Genomic DNA, 12,868 nt, shown 5'->3' on the forward strand with positions numbered 1-12,868 from the left:
TTTTTCCCCCTATATTCATATTGTGTTTCTTGTTGAATAATTAGCCGTTTGATTCTTTATACGTCATTTTTCTTACTTCCCATGCCTTGCTTAAATTAAAAAAGAGAGTGTTTTCTCAAGTGCTAGGGAAAAATGAATTAGACAAAGGTGAAAACAACAGCAATGTATGGTGTTTAAGGGCATTTTTTCACCATGATAAAAGGTCTTATTCTGAAGTACTTTGGAGGTAGCATAAAAGATGAAGCAAAGCTATCTATTGACCCATTTGCAAAGGCATTGTTTTATTTTGGGGTAGGTGTATCCTTCATCTTTGAAATTTAGTATTTTTTTAGTTTAATGAAATAATGTAAATACATTTTATTTAGCCTGCAAAATATTTCTTATGTAGTGTGCAGAAGTGCTGTATGATTCTGACAGAAATTTCTTGCATAGCTTAAATAAGCAACCATTCTGTTAACTTAGGAGCTACACTGCTCAGATCTGGTTTCCTAGTGTGGTATGATCCTGGGTAAAATTACTGAAATGTGTTGGAGGCACATAGTTATGTTTTCTGCTTGCTTGACTGCAATCTTGATGACTTTCATATGCTGAGAAAATAATTTAGGTTTCATATGGAGCATGAGTTGTTTAAAGTGTTACTTTTTGATATCCATAATTTTGGTTTAGTTGTTGTGTATTTGGTTTGGAATCTGGAATTGTTAACATGGGAAAAATTTCTGGGTAATGTGTAGGCTTGTTTGTTTTGAATGTGTTATGAACACACTTTGGCTGCTAATTTGGAAGTAGCACTAGTTGGTTAGTCAGATTATTTTTTTTCCAACCTGTTTGCTGAGAAGTCCAACACCCCATAGTCTGAAGTAGATACAAGGTGTGAAGGAAATGTCTGGTTGCATGATCTAGAATTAGGGCATTAAATCTGTGACTCTGCAGAGAATCCACTTACCTGTTCCTGAAAACATTATTTGTGTGCCTCAAGTTCTGTTCGTCTCACGGCATTTCTACTTTAGGATTTCTCCATTTCTTTGCCTTTCGATATTTCCTTATTGTCACGTAGAATAGAGGTTGTGAGTTCTGTGGTATCAATAGGAATATACTCATGCTACTTGATTCATCTCTCCTTACTGGCTGTCCTCTGATGTCAGTATTACCAGCCTTTCATAATACAGTCACCTGTCAAAATACATAGTTGTCTTTTAGAATAGCATGCCCCATGCATTGTGCAGTAATGGTGTATCCTGTATTGTCAATTTTAAGCTAACACGTCTGTCAGGTTTTTTTGCTGAGTATTTCTGTTCCTTTGTGAATAAAAAACGTGGATATTACCTATTTTTCTGAGTAAATTTTCATTGGTGATTGACTTTCTAAATGTAATTTACATTATTTTAGATATTAGTTTTAATATTAGTAGTTGGTATTATTTGATATTTTGATATTAGTTTGATATTAATTAGATGAATTACACATCAATTTTATGTTCCTTAGTGTTGAAAAATCATATGCAAAATCTGAGACAAGACTATTATTCTTTTGATTATCTCTCCTCTCTCCAAATGAATGTTTAGCTCTTCATCTCTCATTTGCTTTCAAATGGCTTGATTGCCAGTTATGAATGAGAAAAACACTGCACTGGACTCCCTGAAATATTGAACACAATCTGCCAGAATACCCTACAGTTCAGGGTTGGAACTGTGTCACAGTAGAAGGAAATGTTTGCTGCTCTCAGCAAGGACCCCAAGGTGCAATTGCTGACCCCCCTTAGGAAGAATAAATAAGGGTGGTCTTTAACAGTGGAACCACAGTGAGTCCTGCTCTGAGTGTGAACTGTTTTGTTGCTTATCGTAACTGTCATGTTTGAGGGTTTTGGGGGAGGAAAGCCCTGCAAGTAGAACCTCAGATTGTTAATACTTTCTTTATACTTGGTGTACTGGGAGTCTCTGGGGTCTGTTGGAATTCATGTGCCAACAGCTTCGTTCTAGCCTGGTTTTCATTTAGTAGCTAATGAAAGGTTTTTTTAGAGGAAAAACCAGATCTTAGGTAGTATTGAGTGTCCCTTTGGAGCAACCTCTCTGTTTTGTTTATGGAGAAAGCCTGGAACAGGCTGTGCTCTTTCTTTAGGTAGGTAAAACTTAGTGGGATGGGTTTTGGCCGTGCAGAACAAAATAAACTAATTTATTTTGACTCCAATTACTTTATGATATTCTCTGTGGGCTTCTGCAAGCAAATGAATTCTAACAGCTTTGATTGCTACATCAGATAGTCTCAATGAGATAAGTCTTATTTTCTTCTACCTTCAGTGTTAACCTTTCAGGGGTTGATATTTATCAATTTGTGAGGTATGTTATTTTTTAATCCAAGATACTCAGTGTTGCTCCACTGTTTTGGATGACACCTGTGTGTGAATTAAGTAGTGCAGATGCATTTGTTACAGTCACCACTGTTTAGGGTATGATTTGCCTCACCCTACCTTTGTTAAGATGAGCTGTAGCCCAAACTACATGAGCTCTATTGACCAGGTCTCCTGTGGCAATCATGGGTACCCAGCTGTCAGGTACTTATGTCATAGGATAGACATTTATAATTAAGCAAGCTGCATTCCACTCTTGTGGAATTGTGTGTCCTCTTGTCTCTCTGTGCATCTCAGTGCTGCGCCCTGGGCTCTCGCAGGGCTGCAGGTGGTGCTGCAGGAAGGGTGGGCTGTCATTTATCTGTGTGGCAAAGGGATACCCAATGGAGGTGCAAGGGTGCTGCAGATACTGCATTGCCATTTCAGTACTCTATGAGTACATTGAATCTGAACACATCTGGAGAATATGCTGATGCATTTTTTTGATGGGATTACTACTGGAAGAGTGATGCACAGTTCTTAAAAAGACTGTTTGAAATGCACTACCCTACTTTTCGTGGGAGCAGGGAAGTGACATCCCCATCCTCACTTCAGTCTGCAAGCATTGTGTGGGTACTGCAGCATGGAAGGAAAAAAATGCAATAAAAGCCAGGAGAGGAGAAGAACCTCTACTAGAAAATAGTAACAAAAAATATAAATTGATTTTAAACGCTGGTCACATTCCCTTGAAATCCAGCCACCTTTGATTAGTCTTTCTTGCAAATGCTGGTGACTCAGGGGCCCTTTGGCTCATTGTTACAATAATCCACATCTGAAAATTCCTCTTCTGCTGACAGTATTGAAAGACAAATTGTTCATGGACAGCTTCTGACACCATACCTATTAAGTGACCTATTATCAAAATAATTTGGCAAATCAAATTTTCTTACATAAATGATGGTGGAAAATTGTCATGTCACTGTAAAAAAAAATCACAATATTTAGAGCTTGACTAAATAAGAACTGAAAATGCCAGTAAGGAGGAGTACCTGGGGAATATAACAAGAAGGATGAAACCACAGAAATTAAAATCTAAATTGGATAGCAAGGTGTTCTTGTTTCTGAGAGAGATCTCCTATGACAGGGAAGAGTTTGCAAACTGTGCTGATAAGAGAGTTTTAGAACCATTGGAGCATGTATGTTCTGAGGGATATCAAAGTGTACTGTCAAAGAAATGATCTGCATTATCTGCTGGTAGATTTCCATTTCTGCTTATTTTTTGCCAAACATATCCTCTATATCTCCTTGCTAATGTCAGCACTTACTGAGTTAAATTTTGAATTTTTATGGTAAATCTTTTGAACAAGCAGGAAAATATAATTTCCAAAGGCAATTACTGCTGTAAGTAATGTAACACAAACTTGCAGCTGCCACAAGATGCTTTCAGAAAAATCTGAGTTGTTTGCTACCTTCAGTACTTGCCAGCCTTCATGTCTTTTTAAATGCTGATTTAAGATCTGAATTGAAATAATTAAAAAAAAAAAAAAACCAAACCAAAAAACAACCAACCAAAAAGAAAGCAGCCTTACATTTGCAGATTTTCTCCAGGCAAATTCCAGTGTTCCAGTCACGTCATGTCAAGCAGCAGGAGTGTTGCTGTTAGACCTGGCCGATTGGGCAGGAAATGAGAGAACAAGCAGTTGTGAAGGCAGGTGTATGCATCCAAAAAATATAGGGACCATGAAGCAGAAGGATGGGGGAAGAGACTGTTGTTGAATTAACTCTTCACATTAAAAAATATAGTACTGTTATTTTGAGCTAGTCAGAAAACTGAGACTGCAATTTGATTGCTCTTAAGTTGTGCTGTGAAAAATCATCTCAATAGGGCACTGTCCAAGCATCAAAAGCAGGTGAGCCTCATAAGGGTATAGTCAAAATTATGACTTTTTGTAAAGAAAGAAAAAACTGAAGTGTTTTAAAGTGAGATGGGTTTCATGCATACAGCTTAGTTTTGTATTAAAAAAAAGCAGTCTGCATCTTTTTTTGTGGCTTCCTAGCCCCTTTGAGGTTTCATGCTGTTTTTATGAGAGGCAGCAGAACTTAAAATGTATTTTAAATGTTGAATAGTATTGGCTTTCTTTTTATTTGAGTCTCTTGAGTTATATTTTAGAATTCTGCTGCATGTAAAGGCCTTCTGAACCTTATTTTTATACATGAAATCTGAGTTTTTTACACAGTTGCTTCTGTTTTGTAGCTGATTGTTTAACATAAAACTGTAAATTGATGATGATAATGCATGAGTTGATAACAATGCAGACCTCCAGACTTCAAATTTTACCCAAGGATTTTTCTGTACTGTCATTAGAGATTACTTTATGACATTTTAAGTCATCTTACTCTTAACATATCCTGATTTCTTTTTCTTTTTTTTTTTTTTTTAAACTCTGTTTCCAGACTAAAAGCAGTAAGCCAAGATTAAACTAGGACTGAATTTGAGACTATGTAGTGGGGCTTCAGAAATTGAAAGATGCACAGTTTTGGATAAATCATCTCCAAACTAGCATTGTTACTGCTGGAAAATAAATTTAAACCCCATCTCGTTACCAAAATATGTTGACACAGGTTAGGGAGTGGAGGACCTTTAACTCTGCACTTCTGTATTGCACATTGACAAGAGGGTTTCAGGTAATTCATCACTGTAAATACTCACGTGCCTTGCTTGTAAACAGAAGCTGGCCATTTCTTGAAACCTTGCTAGTTTGTCTGTTTGGTTGTTTTATTGTGTCAACAACTTTGGCTGCATAGGGTGCTGCATAGAGAGGGGGAAATGCCTGTGTGCAAGGTGGGCTACTGGTTAAATTGTGGCTGTAATTATGACAGAGCTGGCTGATTTTTGTTTAGGGGATTCCCTCTTGGCATTTCCTATAATAACAGGGGCAGCATTCAATAATTTTCCTTTCAGTGCCTCATACAGTAAAATCCTGGGGATAGTACTCACAGTAGGGGTAGTAAATCTAATTTTACAGAGTGAGAGGCTGTACAGTGGGGAACAGAAGTGGGAATGGCCATGTTCAACAAACCTGTCAGGCAGGAGCAGCAGAGAGTCCAAAGTATAGTGGTAAGTCATAGTCCAGTTATGAGCAACGGCAATGAAAATCACAAATCCCAGAGTGCCTTGGAGACGTATTTCCAGGGCAGGGATAAGTGTCAGCATTATTATGTAAAAGGCCAGGGATAACGGCCTGTTCTAGGTCATGGTATAGTCTTCTCTTTTGTCATCTCCTGTCTTCAGAAAACATGTCCTTGTTGCACAGAATGGGCTAGAAACAAGTGGTGTATTAGCTGAGCAAAAGCTAGTACTGGTGTGCACACAAATTTCGGTAAATTTGTGATGGATATCAGCAATTTTGGATTTAGAGGGTGGTTCCTGATTTTCTTAGAAAAGTGAAGGAGAAGTCACTGCAGAGAGTAGTGAGGCCCAGAAAACCATATGGCTTTACATAGCTGTAGGCATGTTTTTGAAGAGGTTTGTGTGACATGGTATTTTGCAAAAGTGGAGAAGGAGACACAGTGAACCAAGAAGTCTCTCTAGCTTTATGTATACCTTCTTCAGATTACCTTGAGTAGGCAATAATACCTAAAATACCTCCTAAATATGTGTGTGTATTTATATATTAAATACCTTCAAACACCCTTTATTCGTGCAATAGCAAATTGTACTGCTGAAGTTTGACACTTGTCAGTGTCCTTGAACAAAGCTAATGCTACTGACCTTGACTGTAGCTATCAGGGAAGCCTTGTGGTAAAGCTGGGGTCTGTGGGTTTGATTTCCACAGCAGTTAGACAATATGAAAGATTAATGATCAAAGGCATTAGTGTAAAATTGCAAGCAGCTAGTTCCTGGAGGGCTGCAGAAGCTGACTTGCATTGTGGCGTAGATGCAAATAAGGCTGTCATACCAGTGGCAGAAACATGTTCTTAGAGTCAGGTGGAGGTCATTCACCTGGAAGGACTCTTGGATGCTTTGTGGTTTGTTGTTTCTTTCCATTATTTGTCTTGCAGTTATAGCTAAGATTTACTTGAGATTAGAGATTCAGATTAGTAGGCAGTGTGCAAAGTTACAGGTAGAGAAATATGTGTAATGTGGTATGTAGGTAAAGCCTCAAATAACTATTTTTGTGTTTGTCTTTTTTTGGTATATAAATGCATGCATATATGTACAGACACATATTTACATGCTTAAAAGTCATAAGAAAGAGCAAATAACCCTTATTTTACTCTGACTATATGGTATAGCCTAATATGCACAATATAGGAGGTATGTTAAAATGTTATATCTAGATGTATGTATGATGCCCTTTTTGATATATCTAATGTGCCTTAAGTTTTTCTGTTCAAATAGTGCCTGCATGTATTCACACATGGCCTTAGCCCAAGTGTAAAGCTGTCCTGAGCTGTTGTGTATTGTAAACCTATTTGGAGTTAGCAGTTTTGGGGATAAACATATAACTTTTTTCCCCTCTTCATATTTCTCTAGTAGTTTCCATATTTAAACTTCTTTAATTTTCTTCCCTCTCTGTCTCATAATTTCTCTGTTCCTGTTTGTGACTGAAACAAACTGTCTCTTGCACCCATAAAAGTCTAATTACAGTGATCTATTACTTTGACTGTTTTCAGAGGCAGAAAAAAGACAAGCCAGGACCAATAGCTATGACAACTTCAAAGTATATTTTTAGCAAAGCAACTAGTGCAAATATAGAATACAGAGATAAAAAGGGAAGGTTCAGCTAGAGGGTAAGATTATGCTATTCTAGCTGTACCACTTAGTGCCTTTCATTTTTTGAAATGGTTTTCTTTTATTCCCCTAGCATTTTTCTCATGCCATTTGCTTTGTATTTGTTGTCAGCATTTTAAGTGATGTCTTGAAGTATTTGCACTATTTGATGATTTACTTTTGCATGTTGTTTTGGGAAGAATGCTAAATATGAGCATTTTCTTTCTGCCTAAAACTTTATTTTAGCCATGGGCTTGTTTAATTTACTAGAAGCAAACCAAAATGAAGTGGTGAAGGAGAATGGAGCTGCTAGCCTGACTTATTCCAGGAGGCAGCTTCTGGCCATTTCAGATGCAATCTTGAACCTTAATATTAAGACAAAATAGCTTGGATGGAATTAGATGAAATGTGCATGTATCTGTGTTTGTTTTTTTTTTTTTTTAATAGAACTTCAAGTAAACCCTTATTCTATCTTGATTAATAAAATATTACTTCAGGGGATTATGAACTTATTTCAAAAGGCGCTGCAATAAGTTTGAGTGGGAGAACTCAGTTCAATAAATAGAATTACATGTGCGGGACCATGAAAATATGCAAATGAGATTCCATTAAAAAACTCTTGATTTGCATCCGAAGACATTTTGAAGCATGTTTCTCTTTTTTCATGAGAAGCTGTTATGCCACGTTCAAGGGGCAGCAATTACTTTTATTCTGTTTGCTTTATCACTGCTGCTCTTGTATTGTATCTTGTTTTTCCTTGTCTCTCCAAAGTTAACTGAAATGAAGAAAGTGGAAAGTAACCAGTTAATCAGACACTGAAGTGCACAGATCTGCTTAACAAAGAATTTGCATTCTAAAGCTTGAGTATATTTGATATTTTAGTTCAAAGGCTACATGTCTTTTGGGGTGGTGAGGGAGGGCAAAAGTGTTAATTTAAATGTCATGTCACCTCTCTGTACTCTACTTTCCTTAAGTATTAATGGAGCACATTAATTTTACATTGCATTAAAGTGTTTGGAAATTATACTTTGGACCAATAATTAGGGGCTTCTGAAGGTAAAGTGAAACATACTTGTGGCATATGCAAGGAGAAATGACAAGCTTTATAGTGGTTTAATTGGGAGTAAAATAAGTGGAATAAGTAGGAAGAGAACTTAATCAAGGAACACATTAATGAGCTAATCAGATCTATTTCTTATTTGAGAGAGAAAGCACATCAACTCCAATTTCATTCACATTTCAGTTTTGTGAAAATGTGGTTCTGTGAGATAGAAGTCAAGTAAATGTTTGTTGTTATGTTTTTAAGGTCTAGATGGAAATGATTTTGTGTACTAGAGTCTTCTCAGAGTTTAGTGCTGGAGGTGTCACTTCTGTTCTCTGTCATGTCAGCTTTTGATGAAAAATAGGTGTGGTGGGTATTGCACATTAAGAATTTTCTGTTGGTTCTCTTACCATTTCACATTCTTTCCTTATGTCTTGCGTTAGTTGGAAGTTTTAGTGAGGAGACCAGAACTGGAGGGCTGTGGAGAGTGTTTAACAGCCTCTATCTGCAGGCACAATTCTCCTCTGTTTCTTGGCATGACTGACAGCAGGAGCTGTTTTGGTGTGATGCTCCAAATAAAGGGAATATTTCATTCACTGGTGCTGTAATTAGATGCCTTTCTCCATCAGTGAATCCACCCAATTTTGTTAAACATTGCTTGTAGCTACGTATGAATTAGCTCATTAGTTAACTTGGGCAAAATGTCACAAAACCTTGGATGCACTGGGTTCTTGTCATTTTCACTGTCCCTCCTGGGCTCTGAATAGTAAAATTAACTGGAGCTCTGTTTATTATATTTTTGCTATGTGTAGAAAAACAGAGCTACAATAATGGCACTACTGTTGTCTGCTTGTATGTCGAAGATAGTCCAACCATTGCCTTGTATCTGGAAAGTTATGTGTGGAAAACAGTGATTAAATCCACATTTTTTTATAACATGAAAGCATCTGTTGGGAATCAGGGAGCCAAATTGCTTTTTATCTTGGTGCTCTTAGCAGGAAAGATGATCTACTTTGGTAATGATGTTTTTAAGGTATTTTTTACTGCAAAGCACTTCAAACATGTTGAGTTATAAGAAGTTTTCCTTTCTGCTTGCAAGAATGAAACCTGCACTTTCAACCATGAAAATGATGTTCAGGTCACTCATAGTGTATTTAGCATCAATGGTGCTCTCTTCCCACTCAAGAGATGTCTTAGGGTTTCAGGGAGCATAGCATACCTTTGACCCAAACCTGCATAAAATTGGGACAGACTAAATTTTTGTGGGATGGCCTGTGCTCTGGTTTTGCCTTTGCTAAACTGTTGTTTTTCTGTGTTACACACACTTGTGATTGATAGCATTTGAAGGGAAAGATAGAGGATTGAAGCATAATGCACCAAAAGTAGGCAGAAAGGATAAATCAAATAGAAGGGTGAACCCTTTTGGAGAAAGAGTTAAGACTCAATATTGCTTTTAAAAAAGCAGTATTTGGTGACTTAGTATTTGCAAGAGGTATTTACAGAATCATAAAAGTTGGAAGAGACCTTCAAGATCATCTAGTCCAGCTGTCAACACCACCATAATCACCCCTCAACAGCATCCTCAAGTACCCTATCCAGCCCCCTTCTGAACACTTTCAGAGACAGTGACTGTACCACCTCCCTGGGCAATTTATTCCAATGCCTAACCACTCTTTCAGTGAAAAATATTTTTGAATATCGAATCTGAACTTCCTCTGGCACAACTTGAGGCCACTTCCTCTTGTCTTGTCACTTGAGACTTGTCAAAAGAGACTGAGTCCCACATGGCTACAGCCTCCTTTCAGGCAGCTGTAGAGAGCAATGAGGTTTCCCTCTGGGCTCCCTCTTCTCCAGCCGAAACAATCCCAACTCTTAAAGCAGTTTTTCAGCAGTCTTAGAAGTATTTGAGTACAACTGTGGGCTGCATGCAAGCATTAATGTAGCTGTAGATGAGGTTAATTGTCCTTAATTGAATAAACTGGATTTATTTGAGAAACATTTGGCTGTAGAATGAGACCTTGAGACACCTCTGAGGTTCAGGCAAAGGCACACAGAAGCTACATGTTCCTACTCCATTTTACAGCTTCCTGCCTTCTTTTTTTCTCACATAATTGTTTCATTTGACAATCTGGCCATTCTCACAGTGCAGCTATTTTACCTTGGTGAAAATTAACTGAAGGCTGAGTGCTCTTTGTGCCACTGTTGTCTCAATAGCACTGAGTTTGCCAGGTTAAGGGAGAGTGATGAAAGGGAGAGATGGTCATATACTGAGGCATATACCCCATGGTGGACACTGCTTCACACTCTTGATTCTGATGCATTCAGGTGAAGTGCTAAGAAATAGAGTCAGTGACCAGAGAAACTGTTTAAATATGTTAAGTTGCAGAAAGCTTCCTGGGGCATTCAAGGACAAGCGGCTCAGATGCTTCTTTCTAAATGAATTACAAAACCATGCAGGAATTGAAACACTGGCTTCATTACTTTAATTATTTTCTCCATAGTGTCTTAATTTTTTTCATATTTATTATGGCAGTTGAGCAATTTTCTCTGTGGCAGCTGTGCCACTTCACAAATATTTTGAATAGGGCAAGTAAAATCCTTGGGATGGGAAACTGGTTAATAAACAGAGATTTTAGTGAGAGAGGAGGTGATGGTTTTAGCTTCTGCCTTTACACCTCACAGCCAGATGTGATCCAAAGACTAAGAAAGCAATGATAATTTGCCATGACTTGATGGGTCTATTGGAAATCAATTAATTCTATTTGATTTTGTAGCAGACATATGCCCCTTGCAAAATAAATTACCCTGGAGATTCTGAAGTAGTAAGAATTGAGATGTCCAGACAATACCAGTCTGTCTGTCTTGGCTCTGATGGTTTTGGCTTCTGTATTCACAAGACCTGACAGTTTGATTCTATGCAAAATCACTGATTTAGAAGGGAAGACAGCCTCCTCAGCACAAAGGAATCAATCTGGCTCTTGAGACACCTCACCTTCTGAAGAGGCTCCTTAGATGTTCTGTTTGTCCCCCTTGTGCTCAGCAGTTTGGATAAAAATCATACTCATATCTAAAGTTACCTTGAAGTTTCACTTCAGGCAGTTTTAATGAGAGCTCTTTGAAAGGTCAAACCCCAACCCTAGGTTGAAGCAGGAGAGTGTGAAGTGCACAACCCCTTGTTGTTTGTGTTGTTGACATCCAGGAAGACAAAGCTTCACTAAGCTGCCTCTGATGTTAAAAAAACAAACCAAACCAAAACAACACAAAACCCCCCAAAACAACAGAATCAAACCCAGAGAAAAACACCTCCATCAACTGAATAGAATGGATGACTATGGTCTGCCTAACACAGTGATTTGGGATTGGTGGAAAAGGATTGTTCCACTGCCAGTTTGTAACTGTTACAAGCAAAAGGGTGACGGGCAATGTGGCTGCTTTTACCTGGAGCACTGAAAGTTGTGTCTGTTTTATGATATTTTGTCTTTGGCAATCCAGTGACCTCGTTGTCCATGTGTATTTGCATTTACTAAGTTTGGGGGTTTTAGCTTTGGTTTCTTCCTTGGAACGTTGCTGCCTTAGATTGTAAACATTCATTGTGAGTGCTGAAATCTGATCCAAGAAATGTCTTTTTATGTCTGTGGAATGCTTAGTGTAAAAAACTTGAATTACTGCTGACAAAATGTTTACCTAATGGAAATCAGTATAACCTTCCTGGATTCCTAAGAGTGAGATCTTTGAAGGAAACGTCTGAAATGTTTAGTAAGAATTGTTGTTCATTGATAGCTCAGTGAGTTTGCAAGTAGCTGAACAAATAGTTGAATTATTATAAAATGGGTCTATAATTCGCAGGTGAACGAAATGCTGCAAGATACATTTGTTTGGGGATGTGAATTCTAAAAAAATTAAATAAACTGTTTATGAAAACTTGTCAATAGGATACCAGTAAGGATTTTTATTTGGTTTCTGGTGGTCTTTTTATGAAATCCAGAAATGGAGACCAAGACTAGCTTAAGTATTGTAATGCTCCCACCCAACATTTAGATTTTGATTTATTTAGATTATTTTGCCTTCTCAGTGAGGGCAGGTATTTCAACTGAATCCTGTGGCATGAGGTATATAGCTTGACTTCTGACTTCTCTTGACATTTTTCCCTCCTAATATGACTTTTTTTTTTTCTTTTTAACAAATACCTTTTCTTTTGTGAAATGAAAGAGAGGTATAGGAACTTAATTTCTTTCTTATTTCCAGTAAGATCAAGAGACTGGGGAACCTGAATGTGTTTTGAATTCATATTCTAGTTAAATGACTTCTTGATCCTGGAAATTTTTCTGGACTCATCACAACAAACAGATTTTCTTCTCTGTAGCTTCCTGGCTTGAAGTGGAAATGTGTAGCAAAGCACTTAGGCTCATGTCCGAAGCTGTTCTCTGGATCTTGCCAGACACAGCAGGTCATGGTGCTAATTTAGGCTATTACTAATTGTTTACTTGAGACCACAGAAAATAGCTTGGAGCAGGGCAAGTGGTCTTGCACGTTGGAAGAGCAATGAAGCCAGAAGAGAATGCTTAAAATTGTATAGGTAGAGTGTCAGGCAAAATCAATGCTCAGGAAGGACAGGAGAGCTGGAGGAATATGCTTTTCCCCATCAGATTATGCAATGACTCTGGCTCTAACTTTTAATGCATTGTTCCTTTTCAGAGTTGGACATTTCCATTTGGTGTGACTAATGCTT

The 12,868-nt window shown here is 37.7% G+C and overlaps 1 protein-coding gene across 7 annotated transcripts in view; it reads left to right on the forward strand.

The window, feature by feature from the left end:
- The window catches only part of RGS6 (regulator of G protein signaling 6), a 249,484-nt gene that overhangs the window by 14,596 nt on the left and 222,020 nt on the right, over nucleotides 1-12,868 (forward strand). The window lies entirely within an intron of this gene.

This window comes from Agelaius tricolor, unplaced genomic scaffold (assembly GCF_023055355.1).
Source record: "Agelaius tricolor isolate 1412-34295 unplaced genomic scaffold, bAgeTri1.0.p SCAF_5, whole genome shotgun sequence".
NCBI classification, from domain to species: Eukaryota; Metazoa; Chordata; class Aves; order Passeriformes; family Icteridae; genus Agelaius; species Agelaius tricolor.